We start from the raw sequence: 27,165 nt of genomic DNA on the forward strand, positions 1-27,165 counted from the left end.
ACTGCGCATGCTCTACATAGAAACCAAACTGCGCGTGCGTCTGAGGTGATCAGTGAGTTTATAGAGAATATTCATATCTGCACAGACTGATGGGTAAAATATTAATCATTATCAATTGCTTTGTCGAGTTATAATCATGGAGATGTCTAACATGGAAATTGTCTGGTCCAAATCAACCATACCGGCCAGGTATGTAAATCACCAACTGTGTTGGGAGTTTGAAAAGAAGTTTCTTTCTCGAGTAGTGTGAATCGATTGGAAATATGTACGTTATCCGATTTACATTTCAACTACAGTATTTTTAAAAATCTCACATTGATTTATGAGAGACGTTTAATGCTCCACTATGTCGTGAGAATGATCAATCCTGCAAAATAGTTTGCTCTCTGACCAATCCTGAAGCGTTCACTCCCGAGAATGCTTTGGCCCCTCTCCTCATTCACTCTGGTTAAAGGACCGGCCGCTACTCGGTCCTTCTGTTCCGCCCCTTCCTCCCAATTGCAGAGTTGATTCAGGTGTGACTGAGCAGGCAAGGGACAAAGGAAGTTCAAGTCGATGTTTTGTGACGCGGTGAAAATATCCCGAATCTTGAACGAGAGGCCTGGGTTCAATTCACAGCTTGTGCAGATGTGTGTAATAACAACTTTAGCAGGTTCATTAGGAAAACTAAGGGAAGTCAGGAAGAGAGTGAAAACAAGAGAAAATGCATGCAATGTGATGGGGCTTTCAATGCTCAGATGATTTGACTCTTTACCAAGCGTTTCAGGGTCCCAGTACAAACTGTTGCACTGCTCTTCGTGCACAGCCAGATACCACGATTGTGGGGGCAAAATGTTGTGGTGATTATACAGATGCTTTTCTGGAAGGCGCTCGGTTTTTGTGGTGAAAACAGTTGAGAAGGAGTCGGGTTTTGGATGGAGATACCTGTCTCCCTCCTGTTGCAGCCTCTTATTATTGCCCTGACTCTACCTCGTACATGGAGAAAGTAAGGACTGCAGATGCTGGAGATCAGAGCTGAAAAATGTGTTGCTGGAAAAGCACAGCAGGTCAGGCAGCATTCGCTACCTTGTACATGTTTGGTTGAGATCAGTGACACTTTGTAAGCTCACAATACAAGATCCATCACTCTGTTTAAGACAGTAAAAATCTCTTGTAGCACAATAGCCAGAGAAAAACACAGCGCAGAACAGGCCCTTCAGTCCTTGATGTTGCGCCGACCTGTGAACTATTCTCAGCTCGTCCCCCTACACTATCCTGAAATCACCCATGTGCTTATCTAAAGGACTGTTTAAATCTCACTAAATTGGCTGAGTTAACTACATTAGTAGGTAGTGGATTCCACGCGCTAACCAGTCTCTGAGAAAAGAACCTGCCTCTGACATCTGTCTTAAATCTATCACCCCTCAATTTGTAGTTATGCCCCCTCATACACACTGATGTCATCATCCTAGGAAAAAGACTTTCACTGTCTACCCTATTTAAGCCTCTGATCATCTTTTATGTCTCTATCAAATCCTCTGTTAGCCGCCTTCTTGCCAATGAGAACACGTTCAAATTGCTCAACCTTTCCTCATAAGACCTTCCCTCCAGACCACACAACATCCTGGTAAATCTCCTCTGCACCTCTTCCAATGCTTCCACATCCTTCCCGAAATATGGCACCAAAACTGCACACAATATTCCAAATATGGCCGCACCAGTGTTTTGGAAAGTTGCAGCATGATATTGTGGTTCCAGAACTCAATCCATCTATGAATAAAACCTAACACACTGTATGCCACCTTAACAGTACTGTACACCTGGGTGGCAACGTTCAGGCATTTATGTACGTGGACTCCAACATCCCTCTGCACATCTACATTACCAAGAATGTTTCCATTGACCCAGTACTCTGCCTTCCTGTTATTCTTCACAAAGTGTATCACCTCACATTTAGCTGCATTGAACTACATTTGCCACCCTTCAGCCCAATTCTGCACTTTATCCAAGTCCCCTTGCAACCTGTAATATTCTTCCACACTGTCCACTACTCCACTGACTTTCGTGTCGTCTGCAAATTTACCAATCCATCCACCTATGCCTGCATTTAAGACTTTTATAAAAAATTACAAACAGCAGTGGTCCCAAAACAGATCCTTGTTGCACACCACTAATAACCGCACTGGAGGCTGATTATTTTCCATCATCCACCACTCACTGCCTTCTTTCAGAAAGCCAGTTTCTAATCCAAACTGCTAAATCACACTCAATTCCATGTCGCTGCATTTTATCTAAGAGCCTACCATTTGGAACCTTATCAAAGACTTTACTGAAGTCCATGTATACCACGTCAACTGCCCTACCCTCATCTATATGCTTGGTCACCATCTCAAAAATACTCAATGAAGTTTGTGAGACAAGACCTGCCCTTGACGAAACCATATTGACAATCTGAAATCATATTGTTGTTTGCCAGATGATTACAAATATTGTCTCTTATAATCCTTTCCAAAACCTTTCCGGCAACAGAAGTAAGGCTCACTGGAATATAATTAACTGGGTCATCTCTACTGGCCTTCTTGATCAAGGGCATAACATTTGCAATCATCCAGTCCTCTGGTACTGAACATGTAGGCAATGACGACTCAATATCAAAGCCTAAGTATTTGCTATCTTCTCCCTAGCTTCCCAGAAAATCCACAGATAAATCCCATCCAGCCCAGGGAACTTGTCTACTTTCAATCCTTTTAGAATTGATAACACCTGTTCGTAACTAACCTCGATCCTTTCTCGTCTAACATCTTCTACCTCATTATTGTCTGCGATATTCTCATTTTCCTGAGTGAAAACCAATGAGAAATATTCGTTTAGCACCTCTCCAATTTCAATAGTGTCCACACTCAACTTCCCACTCCTGTCTTTGATTGGCCCTATTCCTACCCTATCCTTTATTCCTCACATACCTAAAGAAAGCTTTAGGGTTCTCCTTTATTCTATTTGCTAAAGACTGCTCATGTCCTCTCTTTGCTCTTCTTAACTCTCTTTAAATCCTTCCGAGGTGATCTGTAAGTCTGCATGGCCTCATCAACACATAAGCCTCCTACTTCTTCTGAACAAGAGATGCAATTTCTGTGGTAAACCACAGTTCCCTTACCTTAACACTTCCTCCCTGCCTGACAGGGACATACCAATCAAGGACACGCAATATTTGTTCCTTAAACCAGCTCCACATTTCTATTGTCTACATCCACTGCATTTTGCTACCCCATTCTATGCATCCTAAATCTTGCTGAATTGCATTATTATTGCCACTGCCCCATTGATAATTCTTCACCTGTGGCACGTACCTATCACTTTTCATCGCTAAACTAAACATAACTGAATTGTACTAATCTCTCCAAAGTGCTCACCTACAACTGAACCAAACACCTAGTCCGGTTCATGACCAAGCACCAGATCCAATGTGGCATCCCCTCTCGTCGGCCCTTCGACATACTGTGTCAGGAAACCCTCCCGTACACCTTGGACAAAAACTGATCCATCCAACATACTAGAGTAATAGCATTTTCAGTCAATGTTTGGGAAGTTAAAGTTCCCCATAATGACCACCATGTTACTTTCGCTCCTACCCAGAGTATTTTTGCTAATACTCTCTTCCCCCTCCCTGGAACTCTGCAGCAGCCTATTAAAAAGTTCAAGCAGTGTGACCTCCCCTCTCCTGTTTCTAACTCAGCCCACACTACTTCAGTAGAGAAGTCCTCATCAAATGTTCTCTCAGCCACCGTTATACTATCCTTGACTAACATAACATGCATGGGCCCATTGCGGTGCTTCAAATTCCATGAGGCAGCCATACTGTCTATGACAGACAGACTCAGTCCAGAACCTCCTCTGTCCTTAAGACTTTAAACACTGCCTGCACTCCTCGATTTCCCCTTTGCACGTTGCCTTTCCAACCCACCCCACCTGCATCACTCCGCAATTGGAGCTGCCAAGGACAGAAGTCTGTGGAATACCCTCCCTAACCTTCTCTATCCTCTTTTAAGATGCATTTTAAAATCATTCTCTTTAATCAATGTTTTGATCATCCATGAAGCACCTTAGGAGATTTGCCATTGTGAAAGATTCCATGCAATGCAAGTAGTTGTTTTTATTGCCATACATTAGGAGAAACAGGAATGATGCTTTCAAAATGTTAACAAGAAAGTCACTGATAGGCGCAGTGTGTAGGCCAAATAATAATGTCACATTGGGATGGGCAATTATCAAAGAAGTAACTAAAGCCTGTAAAAATGGCATGTCTATTACCATGGGTGATTTGAATCTACAAGTAGATTGGTCGAACCAGCTCAGTCAGGGTAGCCATGAGGAGTTCATTAAGTGTATCCATGATAGTTTTTTTGAACAGTATGAAATGGAACTGACAAGGAGCAAGCTATCCAAAATCTGGCCCCTGTGCAATGAGACAGGAATAATTAATGACCTCAGTGTTAGGGATCCTCTTGGAAGAAGTGATCACTGTATGATTGAAGTTAGAACACATATGGAGTGTGTAAAGATAAAATCTAATACCTTGGTCCTGTGCTTGAACACGGGGAACTAAAATAGAATGAGGGAGAACCTGGATAATGTAGACTGGAAACAAAGATTTTATGGTGGGACAGTTGATGAGCAGTGAAAAATTTTCAAAGACATTTTAGGAAGTGCTCAGCAAAAACATATTCCAGTGAAAAGGAAGGACTGTAAGAAAAGGTGGTGGACAAAAGATAGGGAATTCTACACTAGTTCGTTTATTCTCTGTAGTTAGAAAGATGCTTTGGTCTATTATCAAGGAAGAAAAAGCAGGGAATCTCGATAGAAATTGTCCCATTGGGCAGACAGAGCATGGATTCATGAAGGGCAGGTCATGCTTGACAAATCATTTGGAATTCTGTGAAGACATTTCGAGCAAGGTGGACAATGGGGACCCAGTGGATGCGGCGTGCCTGGATTTCCAAATGGCCTTCAACAAGGTGCCACGCAAGAGGCTGTTGCATTATATAAGGGTGCATGGGATAGAGTATTAGCATGGATAGAAGATTGGTTGATTAACAGGAAGCAAAGAGTGGGGATAAATAAGCCTTATTCTGGCTGGCAATCAGTAACTAGTAGTGTGCCTCTAGGATCAGTGTTGGGACTGCAATTATTTAGAATTGATACAGATGATTTGGAGTTGGGGACCACATGTAGGGTGTCAAAGTTTGCATATGAGACTAAGATGAGTAACAGAACAAAGTGTGTGGAGGACTGGGAAACTTTGCAAAGGAACAGAGATACATTGGGTGAGTGGGCAATGGGCTGGCAAGTGGAATATTATGTTCATAAATGTAAAGTCATACTCTTTGGTTGGAGTAATATTAGTAAAAAGTTTACTATTTGAATTTTTAAAAAATGCATTATTTGCTATGCAAAGGCACCTGAACATCCTTCTGTATGAGGGTTGGTCACCAGGTACAACAATCAATTCAGAAGACAAATGGAATATTGTCCTTCATTGCTGAAGGGATTGTGTTTAAAAGCAGAGGTGGGCTATAGTGGGTGCTGGTGAGCCCACACCTGGAGTACTGCATGTAGTTTTTATCTCCTTTCTTGCTCAAGGATGTACTGGCACTAGAGGGGGTGCAGAGGAGGTTAACTATGTTGACTCCGGAGGTGAGGAGTTTGGTTTAACAGAGACTGAGTAGATTGGGATTATATTCATTGGAATTCAGAAGAATGGAAAGATATAAAATAATGAATGGAATGGATAAAATAGAAATAGAGAGAATGTTTCCACTGGCCGGTGAAGCTAGGACAAGAGGGCATCACCACAAGATTAGAGGCAGCAAATTTAGGACTGAATTGAGAAGGAACTTCTTGACCTCTATGGAGTGCATTGCCCAGGGAAGTAGTTGATGCTAGTTCAGAAAATGTTTTTAGAGCTAAGTTAGTTTTTTAAAAAGAGAAATAATTAATTAAGGAATACGGTAAGAACGTGGGTAAATGGTTCTGCGTCCACAAAATGATCAGCCATGATCTTATTGAATGGTAGAGCAGGCTCGAAGGGCAGGACAGCCTTCTACTTTTCCTAGATCTTTTGTTCTTGTATTATGCATGCCTCCATCACTCGTGACTTGGAGTTGTTGGATTAGGATGGACAAAATTAAAATTCACAGAACACCAGGTTATAGTTCAACAGGTTTATTTGGAAGCACTACTTTGCCGGTCCTTCATCAGGTGGTTGTGTGATTTTTAACTTTGTCCCTCACTCTTGTAATTGAGAAACAGCAACAAAAGCCACGAAGCAGTGTGCAAGCTCCAGCCAACAGTTGGTATTGTGCAGAATGAAGAAGGTTATCTCAGAATACAATGGGATATTGATCAGATGGGCCAGTGGGCTGAGGACAGGCAGATAGGATTTAATTTAGTTAGATGAGGTTAGTATATCTGGTCGTCATAGACAGGTTGGACCGAAGAAGTGATTGATGTCAGCGGCGGACCAATGGAAAGGCAGGGGCGGAGCTGGAGGACCTGGCGGGGCAGTTGGTCCTCCGACCAATCAGTGAATAAGAGCGGCACTAGACTATACCACGTGATCACCCTCGCGGTGGGCGTGGATTTTAGGGACATATGTGCGGAGAGCTGTCGGTAAGGAAAGAAACAGCAGGAAGTGGGAGGGAAATGGTGTTGGTATGGTCTGAGAGGTTTTACTATCATTTGCTACACATCGGAAAATACAAATTTGAAACTTACAGTCGCGTTTTTGCAGCAAATGGGAATATGCCTCGTTGAGTAATCGGCCCGAGTGAGCGCCGCCATCTTTATTCGGGGCAATGAGTCACTGGACACGTGCGCGGCCGCCAGCTTTGTAGGGGGCAAAGTTCAGAGGGATGTATGTACAGCCTTCCCTGGGAAAAAGAGTCATAGGGCAGGATTTACACAGAGCACATTCAAACCCAGAGAAATGGACTTTTTTCTGGATTTGTTTCGTCATTCACTTAAATGATTTGGATGTGAATAGAGGCCGTATAGTTAGGAAGTTTGCAGGTGACACCAAAATTGGAGGTATTGTGGACAATGAAGACGGTTATCTCAGAGTACAGTGGGATATTGATCAGATGGGCCAATGGGCTGAGGAGTGCCAAAAAGGATTAAATTTGGGGAAATTAGGTTAGGCTATCTGGTTGGCATAGGTTGGACCGAAGAAGTCTGTTTCTGTGTTAGACATCTTTTACTGTGGGATCATAAAAGTGAACTCTGCTCTGGTTCACCTCTGGGTTCTCTGATGTCCACTTGTTCATTATCTAGCTTCCTCAGTCTCTCGTGGGTAAATTTTTGATCTGTATAGTATTTTACTATTACTTTCACAGCTGCTTTGTAAATGAATTGAAGAATGTAGAGCTGGAAAAACACAGCAGCGCAGGCAGCATTCGAGGAGCAGGAGTATCAACGATTCGGCATAAGCCCTTCTTCAGGAATGCAAATGAATTGTCCACTGCTGCCCGGCTCCTGACCGTATGATGTTCCATTATCAGTTTATCTTTTCCACAATATCTTTGACGGTCAAGAATTCTTTTTTCCAATAAGTGAGTGCATTTTCCTTCAATTTTCTGACAGTCAAATTCTGCACCATTTTCATTCCCTGTAATTCATATTGCACTCCCTGAAACATCAACTGTGTATTTCTCCTTCCACAGAAACCAGTGATCAATGCCAAAGCCTTGTTGCCTGTGGAGAGGGTGATGTTTGACTTCCTTGTACTGCTGCAGTTTGTGTGGTGAAGGTGCTCCCACAACGTGGTTGGGTAAGAGACATTACAGATTATTCACTCAGCGATATTGAAGAGTAGAAGATATCTGTACAAATCATCATGGTTTTAATTTCACAAAAATATGATTGAGAACTTTTGACATAAGGCTACAGATGGAGAATATTGTGTCCAGTGATCAAAACCATTGCCAAATAAGCAGTTTTTCAAGAATGCCTTAAAGGAAGAAAGTAGATCTTAGAGGGTTAGAGTGGGGATTCCAGACCATGTTCCCTTGGAGTCTATAGAAACAGTCACACAGGTGAACTCAAAAATAAACACATCATTGAGAGTCTGAACTAAAATGAGTTATTGAGATATGAAAGGGTGTGTGGTGCAGGGAGATAGGAATGATTACAGCCAGGAATTAATTCAAAGGTGCGAAAGTAAATTGTTGTCGCTTACAAATGGGAGTCTTTTGATTGATCAGCAAGTTTTGGTACAAGTGAGCACTTCGGCAGTAGAGTTTTCAATATTCCAGAGATTATTGGGAGGGTGAATGTGGGATGCTGGCCAGGAGTGGGTTTAGATAATGAAATCTAGAGTTAACAAAAGGAATGAATGAGAGATTCAGTAAATGAGCTGAGACTGTGGTGACGTCAGGTGATATGACTGAAGTCGAAATAGTGGTCTTGGAGGGGGTCTGGCCTGTCATCCTCACCTCATTCAGCTGTTTGTCAGTTTGTGAATCAAGTGTGTAACAAGCTCAGGAACTGAGTGGCCCTGGCAGAACCCAAAATGGGCATCGCTGAGCAGTTGCTTGACAGCACTGTTGATGACACCTTCCATCACGTCACTGCTGAGCGAATGTGGACTGACGGAGGGCAATTGTCTGAGTTGGATCTACCCTGCTTTTTTGTGTTGGAACATCCCTGAGCAATGTTCCACAAAGTCGGTAGGTGCCAGTGCTGGAGCAGTACTTGTCTTGGTGGGCAGCAAGTTCTGGAGCACAGCCAACAGTATTATTGCCAGAATATTGGCAGGGCCCATACCTTTACACTGCTTATCCATTTCTTGATCTGATTTGAAATGAGTTTTCAACCAAGTTGATTCATATCTGTGATGTGAGGGACCAATGGAGAAGGCTCATCCACTTGGCACTGCTGGCTGAGAATCGCTGCTAATGCTGTCCTCTTATCTGTTGCATGAATGTGTGAGACCCTTACAACGTTAAGGGTGGGGATATCTGTGATGCTTCCTCCAGTGAGTTGTTTAATTGTCCATCACTATTCTTGACTAGGTGTGGCAGAACTGCAGAAATCAGATCTAATCTGTTGGTTATGGGATCACTTAGTTCTATTTGGTGTTGCTTGTGGTGTTTGGCATGCAGGTTTGGTAGCTGCACCAGGTATGACTGGTACTGCTCCTGGCATGCCCTCCTGCATTCACCATTGAACCAGGGTTGATTCCCCTGCCTTGATGTTAATGGTTAAGTGGGGGATATCAGGCAATGAGATTTCAGATTGGGCTGGAGTACAGTTCTGCTGCTGTTGTTGGCCCACAGTGAGGCGGAAGTTGCAGGGTCAAGAGGGCTGATTTTGTGGTTGTATTTGCTTGTGCATTGGTCGATGTAATGTGGTCCATCTAGTTTCATTCCTTTGTTGAAACTGTGCAGTGATTAATACAATGAGTGACTTGATGGTCCACTGTCGGGTTTCTTTCCCTCAAGGACATTGTCAATAGCAGAAAAACATCCCCAGTGGTTCCATGGCAAACAGTAGATTCTTCATTCCAGTTAATTTTTTCTTGACTTCAGAGCCACCCTCTACCAATTTGGGATTCAAACCTGAACTTCAGTTGTATATTTTAATATTCTTGATAAATCCGACAGGTTTGTTCACTTATTTTTAGAATCACTATCACAGGTTTTGTTTATTGTTTTGGAAATAAAAACAATGTCCATTATCCTGTCTCCTCCATCCTCCCCTCCAACAACAAGAGTGAGGAGCACATGGAGTTTCTCTGTCAATAACATTGAGACAATCCGATCAGCTGCCTCTGCTTCTTTCCTCCCTCTCCACGAGCCCACCAAGCCATTCTGCCTCACAAGGATGCTCCTCATGTAAGTCCTAAACTTGCATTTCCTAGAGTCCCTTGTCAAGCCTTATTTGAGGTCATCTTGGCCATTTACCCTAGTGTAGCTAAATCATGGACATTCCAAATCTCTGTCTCATCCTCCTGCTTGTCACCGTCATTTCCGCCCGCACCTCCCCCCCACCCCCCGCCTTGCAATTCACAGATATTGTTCCTTGTTCTGTCTGTCTGTCTTTTCTGGTTATGTCCTTCTCTCCCATTCTGCTAAAACCTAATATTTGACCTCACCCTCATTGGAAAATCCTGCTCGATCTCCACTCTCCCTTTCTGAATTCATTGTATTTGGTGTCCCTCCAGGATCTATCCTTAGTCCGTCCTGTTTCTCACCTACATACTGACACGAGGTAACATCGCCCAAAAGCACTGTGTTAGGTTTCACATGTACACTGACAATGTCCAGCTCTCCCTTCCCATCTTCCGTCTCCATTTCTCCACTATTACTCAGTTATCAATCTGCTTACCACGCTTCGATTAGCTGCAATTCACTCCAATGAAACACTGTAATTGTTAAACCCATTGCCTTCAGTTGCTATTCCAAATTCATTTCCTTACTGCTGTGCCCCTCCCTCTCACTGGGAAGTGTCTACACTCTTCATAATATTGCTTTCATATCTGACCCCAAGGTGTCCTTCTGATCAGACATCTACACAATCACAAACACCAGGAATTCCAATCTCTAAAATGCTGCTTGTCTCCTTCTCACCCCAGCTTCATTGCGACTGAAACCCTAACCTGTGTCAGTGTTGCCTTTAACTTAACAAATCTGAAACAGAACCCTTGATTCCGCGACTGACCCAGAATCTGGTTCAAGACTCACCCGTAATGGGACACATCCTCTCCATATTTATCCTGTCAAACCTCGACAGCATTCTGTATGTTTCAGAGATCATCTCTCATTCTTCCAAAGTCCAGTGAGTAGATTCCCAACTTATTCAGCCTTTGCTTACAGGATAATCCCTTCAAAACAGGGATCATCCCAATGGATCTTCTCTGAAATGCCTCCAATAAACTGCTCTATTTCATGAACTAAAGTGACCAAATCTGTTCACGTTACTCCAGATGTGGTCTCACTTGCCATTTGTTTAGTTGCCCTAAGGTATATGCACCAAACTCTGAAATTGCAAACTCTTTGAAATAAGGGACAGCATTCCATTCCCTTTCCTGATTCCATGTTGTAACTGTGTGCTCGCTTTCTGTGTTTCCTGCTCATTTTCCCCCAGTCCCTTTGTGGTGCAGCTTTCTACAGTTTATCCCAAGTTATACTCTATTTGCCAACTAGTTGCCCAGGTTTCCTGTGCATATTTCTCTCTAAACTGTTTATAATCCTTTTGGAACTTTCCTGTTATGCCTTTTCTCGGAGATTTCCCCCCTCATTATTCGAAACATGTACTGTGAGCACTGGGCAGTGGGAAGCATGCTCAGTTGCTATCTTTCAGGGATACTCTGTTTCATGACTGAGAGGAGGTTGTTGCCCATTGGTCAGAATGGAGACATCTTGCCCATCAAGGTGCATGAGCCTTTCACACCCCCATGTCTTATTGAGGAGGCACAGCGGCAGAACGGAAGGAAAGAAAAGGAAGCAAATCCTGCTCTCCACATCTCACTGAATCTTGGGACATTCTGTCTCATGTTCAGTCACATGAAGTCCCAAGGTGGAAACTCATCAATACCCACATAGATTTGCCCTTGAAGTTCCTGCTAACCTCCGCCAGGGGTAATGTGTACAGTCCTCCTGTGCCAGGAGGAGGGGATTGTATGTGTTTCAAACTTGAACTGACAGTGACGGATTTTATAAACTTGTATTACAGGCAGATATTCAGATGGAAATCTCAGTCATTATAACGCCAAACTCTGACAGAATTACTCAATACATCAGGACCTGGATATTCATATTGTGTGAGAGTATTGTGTTCCAGATCAATACCATTTGCTGAATAAAAGATCTCCTTTGAATCAAACCATCCTCTCAATAGATCTTCCCAAATCTTCAACATGTGTCCTGTAACCCTTGTATAATGAGCTGATGGGTCTAAGGTTTATTATTACAACGTGTAACTTTTGTAAACCGCTTTGTCACAGCTCTCCAAATTTCCTTTGCTACAAGGAGAACTCCTCAGTTTCCCCAAACCCCTGATTCCCCAATGTCTGTTTTCTCTCTATAAGGTACACATCAGGATTGTGTTGGAACATTCTCCACTTGCCTGCATCAGTGCACCCCCCCACCCCCCAACAATATTAAAGAAAGTGAACATCCTCCAGGGTAAAGCACTGTACCTGAGTGGTTTCCCGTCCACCACCTTCAGCATTCCCTTTCCCCACCCTCGAGGCACAGTGGCATCACTGTAAAAGATCAAGTCAGCATTGTCCTACCCGACCATAGGACTGCTCACTCATTAGAGAGAGATGTCTAGTAGTGGTTAACCTGAATATTACCACAGCACATGCAAGGGGAGAGGTTGAAAAGGAGAGTCCATTAATTGCGGATGGTTATTCTTGATGTGTATTAGCAACACACATGTCACGTGAACAATTAATGTTAAAAAAGCCCCACAAATTCTGCAACTAAAATCCCCCATTCCTTGAACCATCCTGGTAAATCTCCTGTGCCCCCTGTCAGGGACCCTGCCATCCTTCCCAATGTGTGGGCGATCTGTGGTGCGCACAGACCCAGCATCTCTGAACCCTGTGGGTGATAGCATAAAACAACAGTTGCACTAAACCTCACTGTCTGGAAGAGAGCGAGAGACAGAAATCCCGAAGGCATTTAAAATCTATTTAGGATCACACGTGCAAGGCCAAGACTAACAGGTCTATGGCCTCTGTGCTGGAAAATGGGATTAAAATAGTTAGCTGGGAGATTTCTTTACAGCATAAACCCAATGGACCACAAAACCGTTTTCTGTCATGTAGACCACAGATGCGTAATATAGGAATATGACAAGCCACAAATAGAAACCGGGTCAGAGAAGGTGATATTAGAATAGATGATACGTGATTGATTAATGTTTTTTGGAGGAAATGTGACAGAGGTTAAGTGGGACATTGTGGAGCACTGGGTGCAGGAATCTGAAATAAAAATGGGTTATCCTGAAGGCTGGAATGAAAGAAAGGCACATCACAGAGATTTGAGAGGGTGGACAAGATTAAAGATACAAAGTGTGTTGAGACTGGAGGAGATTAGAGGTTGGAGGATGTTGCAGAGATTTTGAGATGTCTTTGATACAGAGATAGTGATAGTTCTGAGGCTAGAGATGAATTATAGAGATAAGGATGAGTTGTTAGCTTTCCCAACCCGACCTCTTCACTGATAATGATTGTTTCTCTGTCCTCATCTGCCATTGCCTCCATAGGCCTGCGACAATGAGAGTACACAGATAGTATGTTCCTGTTAAGGCCAAGGCTGGGAGGCATCGAGAATGCTGCATGACCTGAGAAATTGAGGCTCTGGTCAAGAAAATGAAGGAAGGATATGGCAGGTACAGACCCCTCTGTGTTTGTGTGAATCCATAGAGGATGATAAGAGAAGTAGGAGTATACTCGCAGAAAACCAGAAGGCAAAAAAGGGGACATGAGATAGCTTTGGGAAATAGGTTTAAGGAGAATCCAAAGAGATTCTACAAATACACTAAAGAGAAAAGAATAACTAGGCAGAGAATAGCCACCCTCAAAGATCAACAAGACTGTCTATGGAACAGCAGGAGGTGGGAGAGATTTTAAGTATTTGATGTCAGATTTTAATGAAAGGGGATATGAAAGTTAGAGAAGTTGGAGAAATAAATAGTGATAACTTGGCAAGTGTACATATTACAGAGGAGGTGGTACTGGATGTCTTAAAATGCATAAAGGTGGATAAATCCCTGAATCTGATCAGGTGTATCCCAGAACTTTGTGGGTAATTAGGGAAGCTTTTGCCGGGCCCCTCGCTGCGATATTTGTATCATCGATCGCCACAGGTGAGGTGCTGGAAGACTGGCGCCATTATTTGAGAAAGGTGGTAAGGAAAAGCCAGGGAACTATAGACCGGTGAGCCTGAAGTCAGTGGCAGAGAAGTTGTTGGAGGGGATTCTCAGGGACAGGATTTACGTGTCATTGGAAAAACAAGAAATGATTCGGGAGAGTCAGCATGGCTTTTCTTTTGAAATCAGTAACTTGGACTTGAGAAAGACACAAGGTTTCACATAACACACTGGTTAGCAGGTTCAGTACCATAGAATTCTGGCGGAACTAGCTGTTTGGATACGGAATTGGCTGGAAGGTCAACGAGTCAGAGATGGATAGCACAGAAACAGAGACCCGTCGGTCCAACCAGTACATGCTGATCAGATATCCCAATGCAATCTAGTCCCACCTGTCAGCACCCGGCCCATATCCTTCCTATTCATATACACATGAAGATGCCTTTTAAATGTTGCAATCGTAATGGCCTCCACCAATTCCTCTGGCAGCACATTCCATACACGTACCACCCTCTGTGTGAAAACGTTGCCTCTCAAGTCTCTTTAAAGTCTTTCCCTATGTCCTCTAGTGCTGGGATCCCCGATGCCAGGGAAAAGCCCTTGTCTATTTATCCTATCCATGCACCTCAGGTTTTCATATACATCAATAAGATCACCTCTCAGCCTCCGACTCTGCAGGGAAAACAGCCCCAATCTATTCAACCTCTATTCAACCCCCAGCCTAGCTCAAATCCTCCAACCATGGCAACATTCTTGTAAATCTTTTCTGAACCCTTTCAAGTTTCACAACATCCTTCCAATAGGAGGGTGACCAGATTTGTACGCAACATTCCAAAAGTGGCCTAACCAATGTCCTGTACAGCTGCAGCATGATCTCATAACTCCTGTACTCAATACTTTGTCCGATAAAGGCAAGCATACCAAATGCCGCCTTCGCTATCCTATCTACCCGCACTCCAGGGCCTCTTTGTTCAGTAACACTCCTCAGGACCTTACCATTAAGTGTATATGTCCTGCTAAGATTTACTTTCCCAAAATACCACTCCTCAGCCATTCACCCATCTGATCAAGATCCCATTGTACTCTGAGGTAATCTTTTTCACTGTCCACTGCACCTCCAGTTTTGGTGTCATCTCACTAACTATACCTCCGATGTTCACATCTAAGTCATTGATATAAATGACGAAAGATAGTGGATCCAGCAGTGATCCTTGTAACACTCCACTAGTCACAGGCCTCCAGTCTGAAAAGCAACTCTCCATCACCACCCTCTGTCTTCTGCCTTTGAGCCAGTTCTGTATCCAAATGGTTAGATCTCCCTGTATACCATGAGCTCTAACCTTGCAGAGCAGTCAGTGTCATAGTGCAGGATGCTTTTTGGTCTGGAAGCCTGTGATGAGCAATATGCTGTCAGGCTGGGTACTGGGTCCACTGCTTTTTGCCACTTATATAAATGATTTCTATGTGAATATAGGAGCTATGGTTACAATAGATACCAAAATTAGAGGTGCAGTGGACAGCAAAGCTACCTGAGAGTACAATGCGACTCCGATCAAATGGGCTGAGGAGTGGCAGATGCAGTTTAATTTAGATAAATGTGAGGTTCTGCATTTTGGAAAAGCAAATCAGGGTATGACTTATACACTTAATGGGAAGATCTTGGGGAGTGTTGCTGAACAAAGAGATCTTGGAGTGCAGGCTCATAGTTCCTTGAAAGTGGAATCATCGGCAGGGTAGTGAAGAAAGTGTTTGGTGTACTTGCCTTTCTGGGACTGTGCATTGAGTACAGGAGTTGTGACATCAGTGTGCAGCTGTACAGGACATTCATTCAGCCACTTCTGGAATTCTGCTTTCAGTCCTGGTCTCCCCGCTATTGGAATGATATTGTGAAACTTGAAAGGATTCAGAAAAGATGCACAGATGTGGCCAGGGTTGTGGGATTGAGCTACAGGGAGAGGCTGAATAGACTGAAGCTGTTCTCACTGGAGAATCGGATGCTGAGAGGTGACCATAGAGGTTGATAAAATCGTGAGGGGCATGGATAGGGTAAACAGCCAGGGTCTTATTCCTGTTCAGGTGAGTCCAACACCAGAAAGCACAGGCATGAGGGAAAAGATTGAAAAGGGATATTAGGGGCAAAGTTTAAAGCTGAACGTAGTATATGTATGGAATGAGCTGCCAGAGAAAGTGTGGAGGCCGGTACAGTTACAACATTTAAAAGGCATCTCATTGGATATGTGATTGGGAAAGGTTTAGAAGGCTATGGGCCAAGGGCTGGCATATGGGACGAAATTAATTTAGGATATCTGGTTGGCATGGACAAGTTGAACTGAAGGGTCTGTTTCTGTGCTGTACAACTCTATGGCACTAATAAATTAAAATTAAGATAGGTTTCTCTTTTATGGAGAGTTAGCAGAAGGCCAGACAATTCTCCTCGGAGCTGAGAAGGTTAAGCAGTGATTTCGACCAGGAGTTGATTTGTTTCTAGGGTATAGAGTGAGAAATTTTTAACGTCACAATTTTTAGTAACTATTTTCAGGTAACTGGCAAATAATGCAAAGAAAAATGTGAAGATTATTTTGTTCACTAAGTTCTGAGCATCTGGAACAGTTTGACCGACAGCTGGATGAAGATTCAGTAGTTATTGTCAAAACAAATTTGAAATTTAACAATTTTAAGGAAGGATTTGGAGGGCTATGTCCGAATGGGAGGTGAGTTGGGACTGACTGGCACCATCTCCAGAAGGAGAGAGTACAGCCCCAATGGGCTGAATAGCCTCCAGCCCCTGTGCTCTGTGATACTGACCCATTCACTGTGAATGATGAAGCTCATCACAGGGCAGAGCCGTAGAGATGTACAGCATGAAAATAAACCCTTTGGTTAAACTGGTCCATGCTGACCAGATATCCCAACCTAATCTAGTCCCATTTGCCAACACTTGGCACATATCACTCTACACCCTTCCTATTCATATACCCATCCAGATGCCAAATGGTTTAATTGTACCAACATCCTCCACTTCCCGAATGAAGATTCCATACAAGCACCAACCTCAGTGAGGAAAGAAAATTGCCCCTCAGATCCATTTTAAATTCTTCCCCTCTCATCTTAAACCTATGCCCCCTCATTCTGGGCTCCCCCACCCCAGGGAAATGACCTTGTCTATTTATCCTACCCATGCCCCTCATGGTTTTATAAATGTCTATGAGGTCACCCCTCAGCCTCTGATGCACCTGGGAGGATCCCACCCCTCATGTCACAATGGGGCCTGGCTGATTGACACAGCTTCAGACCAATAGGAGAGTTGGCATGATCCTCCAGCCAATGGGAGTGAATGAGGGGTGGGTCCAGCAGGTCAACACATGACCATCAGCTTTGCAGGCGCAGTGTCACTGTGAGGGGGGACTGAATGTGAAGGAGTGGGAGAGACAGCAGATACTGGGAGAGAGATGGAGTTAGTGTGGACTGGGAAGGTTGATAAACACTGTTTCAGTCTGCTGGACCTGAATTAGATACTCCGGGTAAATTAGAACCAAAAGAACTGCGGATGCTGTAAATCACACACAACAACCAGAAGGTGCTGGAAAAGCTCAGCAGATCAGGCAGCATCTGTGAAAAGAAATCAGTTCACATTTTCGATCCAGTGACTCTTCCTCAGGAACTGATGTTACTGAGAAAAAAAAAGTCTGTTTTTATGCAGAAGGTAGGGGTTAAGGAGTAAATGATAAGTGGGGATAGAGTCCAAAGAGAGAGATAGGAGCAGTTGGACAAAGGAGTGAATAATGATCGGACGGGGGGAGGGTGAATAGCTGTTTATGGGGACTGTTAGTGGCTAACCATAGGTAGTGTGTAATGGCAGGCTACGTAATAACAAGGCCTGGTATGTGGGGTAGGGGGCAAAGACACAAGGACGTGGGAGAGTTCAGAACCTAAAATTATTGAATTTGATGTTGAAGCCAGAGGGTTGCAGGGTCCCCGAGTGGGAGATGAGGTGTTGTTCTTCCAGTTTGTGTTAAAGTGTGGCTCTGAAAAAGCACAGCAGGTCAGGCAGCATCCAAGGAGCAGGAGAATAGATGTATTGGGCATGTCAGCACTTCATCAGAAATATGGGTGGTGGAATATGGCTGAGAGATAAATAGGGAGGGGTGTTTGGGGTTGGGGTAAAGGGAGCTCGGAAGGCAATAGGTGGTTGTAGATGGAGGGTCGTGGTGAGAGGGTGGAATGGATAATTGGAAAGGAAGATAGACAGGTGGGACTGTTCAAGAGGCCAGTGCTGAGTTGGAGGGTTGAATCTGAGATAAGTTGGGGGGTGGGAGATGAGGAAACCTTGATGCCGTGTGGTTGAAAGTTCCCAAGGTGGAAGATGAGGTGTTCTTCCTCCAGGTGTCGGGTGGCTCGGATTTGGGTTGGAGGACTTGCATGTCCTTGGCAGCGTGGTGACGGAGGGGGTGGGGGGTAACCGAAGTGGTCGGCCACAGGGCGGTGGGGTTGGTTGGTGAATGTGTCCCAGAAATGTTCCCTGAAATATTCCACAATTTGGTGTCCTGAGAGCAAGGGACACAATAGGTGAGGTGTTTGGGTGGGCAGGGAAATCTCTGCTGGATGTAGGAGGATCCAGTGGTGCCTTCGATGGAGGTGAGGGGAAGGTGTGGGCACAGGTTTTCCACCTCTTGCCGTGGCAAGCGAAGATGCCTGGAGTGGAGGGTGGGTTGGTGGGGATCGTGGATCTAACGTGGAAGTCACAGAAGGTATGGTCTCTGTGGAATGCTGAAAGGGGTGGGGAGGGGAAATATATCTCAGGGGGTTGGATCTGATGGTGGAAAGAGCAGAGGATGACGCGTTGTATATGGGTGGAAGGTGAGGATGGTGGGATTCAATCTTTGTTGCATTTGGAGGGGTGGGGTTCAAGGGCAGTGGTGTGGGAAGTGGAGGAGATACACTGGAGGGCATTGTTGACCACATGTGAGGGGAAATTGCAGTCCTTGAAATAGGAAGCCATTTGGTATGGTCTGAAGTGTTCTTCCAGCTTGCATCAAGCTTCACTGGAACACCGCAGTAAGCATGAGACAGAGATGTTGGACAGGGATACAGTCTTGTTTGTTAAAGAGCAGGCAATTGGAAGCTCAGGGTCTTTTTTGCAGGCACAATGTAGATCATCAGCCACCATTTCCACCACCGCCACTGAGATGCGAGAAGGTTCCTGTCTCCTCCATTAACAGCTTTCCACCTTCCCACTCCTTTATCTTTCCAAATGTTCCTGTCTCTCTTTGGGCTCTGTCCCCACCTATTATTTACTCTTTAACCCCTATCTCCTGTAGCCCAAAGATCTGTAGGTTCGGTGAATTGGCCCAGCTAAGGTTCCCGTAGGGTTCAGGAATGTGCATTAGGTCGGGGGAAATGGAGAGTAATAGAATAGGAGAATGGGTCTGGGTGGGATAAACTTCGGAGGGTGGGTGTGGAATTGTTGGGCCAAAGGGCCTGTTTCCTGAAGGGATTCTAATTTTCCCAGGTTCTGAGGAAGGGTCACTGGACCCATGATGACCCATGGTGTGTGCAGGAGGCGGAAAGGGGAGAGTGGTAGCAGAAACCGGATGAAATGTATCAGTGTAGACTGGGAGGGTTTAGTTACACTCTGTGCAGGTCGTTAGTCTGAATTAGAAACTCTTGGTCCCACGTTTGCAGCAAAGGGGAAGATGGCTTGGGCCTCAGGCAGTGAGAAGTCCTGGGTTATGGCCAGCATCTTTATTTGGGGCAAGGTACAGCAAGGAGCATGCACGTGTCCTCTTCCTGGGTGGGGGCGGGGTGATTTGAAGAGGAGCATTTACACATCAAACACGTACCAAGAGAAGTGTTTGTCTTCACTATTCCTCTTGCAATGACTGTGAGCTTTGTTTTGTGAATTCATTTTATAGGATATTAATTGAGAATAATTGAGACTGGGATCTCAATAAACAAGTTTCTACAGTCAGCGCAGTCCTCAGGATCTGAATATCATTGGGATTTAACTGTGGAACGAGAAAGGTTTGTCTGTTCTATCTGTGGGAAAATATCTTCAATATTTTTGTCAAGCCAAAAGCAGAAAGATGTTCAAGTTCATGGTTGGATCCCACTTGGGGTATGTGTTCAATTCTTGGCCCTGCAGCTGTGGAAGGAGGTATTGGCCTGAGAGAGAGCACAGATTTATCCAAATTACACCTCGTCTTTTTGCAGGAACTGTCAGATTTAGTCTCACTCATCCACTTTATAATGTTAATCTGTAAACTCCCAACTTCCAATTCTCTGCAAATTTCTCGTGGACTCAAATTCCAGCACCATTTCAGGTGGAACGTTCCAGATTCTGACAACTGTCTGTTCATTCAGAAACTGCTGAAGTCCATTTTGACTCTGGGGTTACAAAGGGCTGAATTGAAAGATGCAATGCTGGTCCTGAGCTCCCATTGAGGTGCATTGGAACAGTACAGTGTAGGTGTGAGCAGACAATGAAAATGACAGGGCTGCACTGTGGGGGCTGCTTGGCTCAATGAGAGTGTTTTGGAGTTGGGTGTAAATAGTGAGGTGAGACAGGGAGAAGGTGAAGCTGAAACTCCATTTTAGTTCAGGCCTTTCAGAAATTCAGTCCCAATGGGAATAGTCAATTTGTCAGTGATACCTGTGGAGTATTTAAGTTTTTAAGGTATGACATATCAGCTTAAGTGAAGATTTTTTTTTTGTTGTTATAATGGACATGTTTGAAGTGAAGGAATGTTACTAACTCATTTAAATTCTCTTAATGGGAGTAACTAGTGAATGTAGAGAGACGTTGTGACAGGAGCCCTCAGACCCGTGGTGTGCTCCTCTTGCACAATGTGGGAAATAAGGGCCGCTTCCAGTGTCCCTGACGGCTATTTGTGCAGCAAGGGTTCCCATCTGCAGCTACTGGGAAACTGCTTTTCAAAGCTGGAGCTGGGAGTGGACTCACTGTGGAGTATCTGCAATACTGAGAATGTTATGGACAGCACGTTTAGTGAGTTAGTCACACTGCAGGTGAGGGTTACACAGGCAGAAAGGGAATGGGTGAACATCAGATCCAATAAAAGGCTCAGGAAGTGAGTACAGGAGTCCCCCATTGTTATCCCCTTCTCATACAGATACTGTATACCACTTGGGATTCTGTAAGGGCGGGAATGGGTGGGGTGGCTTCTCGGGAAATCAGCATCAGCCAGGTTCATGACACCACAGAGAGCTCTGCTGATCAGAACAAGAGGAATGAGAGTGGCAGGGCTACAGTGGCAGAGGATTCAATAATCAGGGGTACAGCCAGGCACTTCTCTGCCCACAGGCATGTATCCAGGATGGGATGTAATCTCCCTGGTGCCAAGATCCATGATATCATGGAGTGGCTGTAGGACATTCTGGAGCTGAAGGGTAAACAGGCCGTTGTTGTGCAACACACAGATACCAACAATATCGCTAAACAGAGGGATGAGGGCCTGAAAGCTGGACATAGGGAGAGCAGAGATACATTAAAATGTAGCTCCTGAAATGTAATAATGTCAGACTTAGTCCCAGTGCCATGTGCTAATGAGAGCAGGAATGAGAAGGTAGATCAGCTGGATGTGTGGCTGGGGAAATGGTGTACCAGAGAAGGGTTTTGATTCTTCAGGCACTGGGACTGTTTCTGGGTGGGACCTGTACCAGCCTGACCGGTTACCCCCGGGCAGAGCTGAGATAAGTCCGATGGGGGCTTTTGCCAGTTCTATTGGTGAGTTTGTAACTAGTCTGGCAGGGGGATGGGAACGAAAGTGTAGGCTTAGATGGGTCAGATTCAGGACAGGGAATGGGAGGTAGAATATTAGTGATGTAGTTAGCGGCTCAGAAAGCCAAAGGAAAGGAGGATTAAACGGAGATTGAGTCCCTGTTCAGCCATCAGTCCTGATATCCCAGGACGGTGAGTCAACAAAATCTGGAGCTGTTTACATGTCTATGACTCAATGTGCTTCAGCAAAATGGTGGAAATATGCAATAAAAACAAAAAGCGCTGGAGATCCTCAGCAAGTCTGTCAGTGTCTGAAATGATGACAGATGCAGGAAACATTGCAGCCTTGAAGAAGTGTTCAGATGATCACACCAGGCACTGCAATATCGGTTACACGCTGAGTGCCAGAACGTGGGACTAGAATAAATAGGTGCTTGATGACCAGCATGAATACGATGGGGCTGGAAAGTTGACGATTTGGGTAAGGGCTATTTATCAAGACTGACAAATGGTCCCCACCCAAAACATCAACCTTCCTGCTCCTCTGATGCTGCCTGACCTGCTGCACCTCCCCAGGTCCACATTGTACAGACTCTGACTTCCAGCATCTGCAGTCCTTAACTATCTTCCCATCCCAGGACTCATCTGGTGATCCTCCTTTACACTCTCTCAATAACCAGGAGAGCCTTCCTTGGAAAAGGGGAACAAAGGTGTACACAGTACTCCAGGTGTGGTCTCACCAAGGCCCTTCCAGAAAGGGATCCCTGTCCCCATCTTATCCATAATGGTCATCAAGCACACGGGCCTGGTGTGATCATCTCAACACTTCTTCAAGGCTGCAATGTTTCCTGCATCTGTCACCATTTCAGATGCTGCCAGACCCGCTGAGGATCTCCAGCACTTTCTGTTTTCTCTGTTATAGAGTATTGAAAGGGGGGATTTGCAGTTGAGAAATTCAAATTGAACTTCATGTTACTTGATCCGTGCCGATCTGAATATCATTGGCCTTTTCATCTGGAAGGAAAGGTTTGCATTCTGTTCATGGGCTAATATTTCAAATGTCCGTGTGACGAAAAAAGTACTGAGACAGTGAAGTCCATGTTAGCGTGGGGACTTGGTTTTTGAAAGTCTAAAAAAAATCATGGCACATTTCCCTGGAACAGTCAAGCCACAGATTGGTTTTGTATGAGGACAATTAGCCATGAAACCACAAAGACCAAAGGATTCCTGCATCATGGAAAAAGCTATGAAAATGGGATTGTTGTAATGGAGTGAATTATTGATCATTGATTGTAATCCATTGGTGTTGTCACATCGGTTCCAGCGCCGTAGGGAAACACGGGAAATGTGATGAATGCAGTGTCAGTTTAAGTTATTCAACTGGAAAGGTGAAGAAGAAATTTACAAGGATGATGCCAGGTCTCAGGGGTCTGAGTTACAGGGAGAGGTTGGACAAGCGAGGACTTTTTTGTTTAGAGCATAGGTAACTGTGGGGGAATATTTTATAGTAGTGTATAAGACCATGAGAGGCATGGGTAAGGTGAATGCCTCGGTCTTTTTCGCAGGGACTCAAGGATTGGAGGGCATCCGGTTTAAGTTAGAGGAGAAAGAATACATGGGAACCTGAGGGGCAACTGTTCTACACAAAGGTGGTATGTATATGGAATGAACTGCCAGTGGAAGTGGTTGAGGTGGGTATATTAACAACAAGTAAAAGACATTTGGACAAATACATGGATAGGAAGGTTTCAGAGGCAGATGGGCCAAGTGCAGGGATATGGGGTTAGCGTGGATGGACATTCTGATCGGCATGGGCCAGTTTGGGCCAAAGGGCCTGTCTCTGCTGTAGGATTCTATAACTCTAAGTGCATTTGCTATTTCTCCCCCTAACTCTGTTGGTATCCTGGGATGTATTCCATCAGGGCAAGGAGACTTGTTTACCTTTAGCTCCATTAACTTGCCCAGCTCTAACTCTTTCATGATAACGGTTATTATCTAGGTCCTCACCTTCCTCAGTCTCCTTATCACTTACTGCCATGTTCTTCGTATCCTCCACTGTGAAGACTGACTGCTGTGTCCTCATATTCCTGAACCCTGCTGGATAGGAATAACTAGGCACAGAACTCTGAGAGGTCTTCTTTGAGTCTTTATTGATGAGACACGGCAGTACCTGGATAGTGTACATGCAAAACACCTCCCGGTAGCATCAGGTAACTCCCCGCCTGTCGGATGTGCCACTCCCATTCTTAAACCTTTGTGGTTTGGGACCTTGAATAGAGACTGTCTCTCAGTATTATCTCCATGGCAACGGCAGTTAGAAAGTCTAGTTCAGTTCAGCACTTTGTGGCTAAAACACACACCCCTTCCCCACACCCCTGTGGCTCCCTCAAGTATCTGACAGGCACTTCAGTTTCAGTGGGGTATCTATCAGGATTCTGATGTGGAGGAGCTGGTGGTGGGGTGGACAAAGTTTAAAAACCACACATCACCAGGTTATAGTCCAACAGGATTATTTGGAAGTACAAGCTTTTGGAGTGTGCTGTGATTTTTAACTTGATCAGGATTATCTCTATGGTAACTGTTAAATGCTTCAACAATTACAGAGGCCATATGTTCCCTACACAATAAGTTTCCCTCTAGCAGTGTAAACTGCTATTCTGGCCCTGGGGATAGCTACTCATCACTTTTTATCCCCAATTTCATCATGCTTTCTGTAGATCTTTGAAGTTTTTCCAATCTCCGAATTTATCCTTGGTCTTTGACAGTTTGTATGCCTTCTACTTCAATTTGACAGTCTCCCTTATTTCCTTAGACATGGCAGATTACTCCTTTTCCTACAGTCCTTCCTTTTCACTGATATGTACTTTTGCTGAGAAATTTGAAAAATTACTTTGATATTCCTCCACTGTCTGTCAACTGTCCCACAGTAAAGTCTTTGCTTCCATTCTGCATTCGCCAACTCCTGCCTCATCATATTGTAGTCTCCTTTGTTTAAGCACAGGTTCTTGGGATTGGATTTAATCTTCCCGCTTTCCATCTGTATTCTAAATTCAACCAGATTAATGACAAGTCTTTTATCAGATTACAAGGGGAGGCAATGTTTCCTGGGTGTTTTGGTTTCATTGTCAGTGACCTTGGCTTTGTAATAAAGTACAGGATAGATATTCACAACAGAGTATTCTGGACGCTGTGAATGTACTACACAGTCTAAAACCATAAATCACTGTCTCCCCTCAGTTTAAAATTGCAAAACCATTATCTCCTACACGCTTCCTCACTATCTAAGTTTGGAACACTAATCCACCTGACTATCCTGCTGTTTCTGAAAATCTCCTTTGGTGAAGATGGTGAGTTTTGGATTCATCTTTCTGGTTAGTACCATAAGAAGATAAGCCCTGGGCACAGGAGAGGCAAAGCAGCCCTTTGAATCAGCTCTACCATTTAATACGGTGATGATTGAGCTCACCTCGGTCACAGCTGGATTTTCCTGCCTGCTCTCTCTCACGCTTCAACTCATTGCAAATTAAAAATCTGTATCTCTTCATTAAATTTGCTCATTGTCTTGGCATCCACCGCATTTTGGATAGGAAATTCCACAGATTCACAACACATTGAGATAGGTACATTCTTCTTCATGAGAATAGAATAGAGTCCCTATAGTGCAGAAACAGGGTATTCATCCCTCTAATCCACACCAACCCTATGATGAACATCCCATTCAGACCCACCCATTCCCTGTAACCCTGCATTTCCCGTGGCTAATTGCCTAACCAGCACATGCATGGACCCTGTGAGCAGTTTGGCATGACCAATCCACCTAACCTGCACATCTTTGGACTGTGGGAGGAAACTGGAGCACCGAACAAAACCATGCAGACATGGGGAGAATGTGTAAACTCCACACAGTTGCCGAACGCTGGAATCAAACCCGGGTCGCTGACGCTATGAGGCAGCAGTGTTAGCCACTGAGCCACCTCTGCTTAAAATCTGCTGCCCATTATTAACCTCCCCACCCCGCAATTGGCTGAATGTATATTCCTTACGTCAGAAATCGAGGTGTCTGAGCGGATGTCTTCGTAAATCCCAGTAACAGCCCACATGTCCTGTGTGTCTGAATAGATATCCTATACACAACACCCTCCAGCCCACACTTTCTTTCACTTTCCAGGGATAGGTCTCCAGAGGCTTCATGGGGACTACAAATCCCACAGTCCCTGAGGCAGGGACCACACGTGTGTGGGGAAACCCACCATTGTACATGTACAGAATGTGGGCGGGTTTTGGAGCATGGTCTTTGGGGTAACTAGCGGAAAGCATTTCACACTGTGATTGGCTGGAGAAGGGACGCATCTGCCTATGGTATTGATCAGTTGGGGGGGGGGGGGGTCAAAGTGACACTGCGCCCAGATGGGACCAAGTTCCATTCGCAACGTGTCATAACACTGGAAATTGACCAATGGGAAACAAGGAAGAATCTGACCCATTCTCCCAGTCTGAAGGTTCCTCTTCTGTCCAGGATCTGCCACCTCCCATTCTGTTTCCTTTTGTTTTATTCAGCGGTTACATTATTGACTTTGCAGCAACTGAAGGGAAAGGAAGTGAACCCAGAAAGGGTGCAGAGTCTAACCAGGGACGGGAAGTGGTGGCATGGATCTGTTTATCAGTTACTCCATGAGAATGTAGAGGGCGTACGTTAGGGGGTAGCCGAGTCAGAATGATGGGAGAGAGTAAGAGGGCTGGAGGGTTACAGCTTTGGGAGAAGAAAGGGGAGAAAGATATTCCAGAGAAACTAGAATTGTCTGTTCTGAATTTCTAATCTGTACATATTCCTTTTATACAGGGTGCTAGATGGTGAAGATTTGCAGACTGAAATCTCAACATCACGTGCAGATCGTGATTAAGTTACACAACATTTGATGAACCAAAGATGGAGAATCACTGGACCAAAATCCTGCAACACTCTCTCTCCCAGCGTTGTCGGTCTCTCTGCGCCAAATGGACTGTGAATGGTACAAGACAGCAGCTCCCTACCATCTTCCCAAGGGTAACGAGAGATGGGGAATAAATGCTGGCTGAGCCAGTGATGCCCATATCCTGGAAACGTTTTCTATCACTAGTTCCTGAAACCCAATTGATATTCCTGCAGGATGATGAGGGATGCTGAGTGTATCCTCCAGGAGGCAGCACCATCACATTACCCCTGCCTACACCCACACAGTAACACCGCAACGCCACTGGAACAAAAGGCAGTGAAGCCAAAGGAGGACTGAGATATAGTTCTTCAAGGTAAAGTCATGAATGGGGATTGGAACAGAGCAGGAACAGGAGACTGAGCTGGATGGTCAGCTGTTTCCCATTGAATGGTGGAGCAGGATTGAAAGGCCGAATGGTCTCCTCCTGCTGCTATCTCCCAGGTATGTATATAACCATGGAGCCCGGGTAGGAAGAAGGGGGCAGGGATTCTCCAGGAGATTGCACTTCCACAACAGTTTTCAGTGAGGGATGGTTTGATGGATTTTATTTAACATTTATCTTTAACACGAGGTTTGTAAATTTTGGTTTAAAATGTTGTAAAA

The 27,165-nt window shown here is 44.5% G+C and overlaps 1 long non-coding RNA gene across 5 annotated transcripts; it reads left to right on the forward strand.

Annotated features, from left to right (window-relative positions):
* Nucleotides 1–124: 124 nt before the first annotated feature.
* On the forward strand, nucleotides 125–27,165 carry LOC140458929 (uncharacterized). Of its 5 annotated transcripts, none has more exons than XR_011953773.1 (6): nucleotides 125–189; nucleotides 7,368–7,583; nucleotides 7,695–7,801; nucleotides 13,249–13,374; nucleotides 19,767–19,875; nucleotides 26,430–27,165. It is a non-coding gene; the product is annotated as an uncharacterized lncRNA (long non-coding RNA). The 5 variants fall into 5 exon arrangements; XR_011953776.1 differs by lacking the exon at nucleotides 125–189 and adding an exon at nucleotides 6,597–6,645; XR_011953774.1 differs by lacking the exon at nucleotides 19,767–19,875.

The sequence above is a fragment of the Chiloscyllium punctatum genome, chromosome 34 (genome assembly GCF_047496795.1).
Source record: "Chiloscyllium punctatum isolate Juve2018m chromosome 34, sChiPun1.3, whole genome shotgun sequence".
Classification (NCBI taxonomy): Eukaryota; Metazoa; Chordata; class Chondrichthyes; order Orectolobiformes; family Hemiscylliidae; genus Chiloscyllium; species Chiloscyllium punctatum.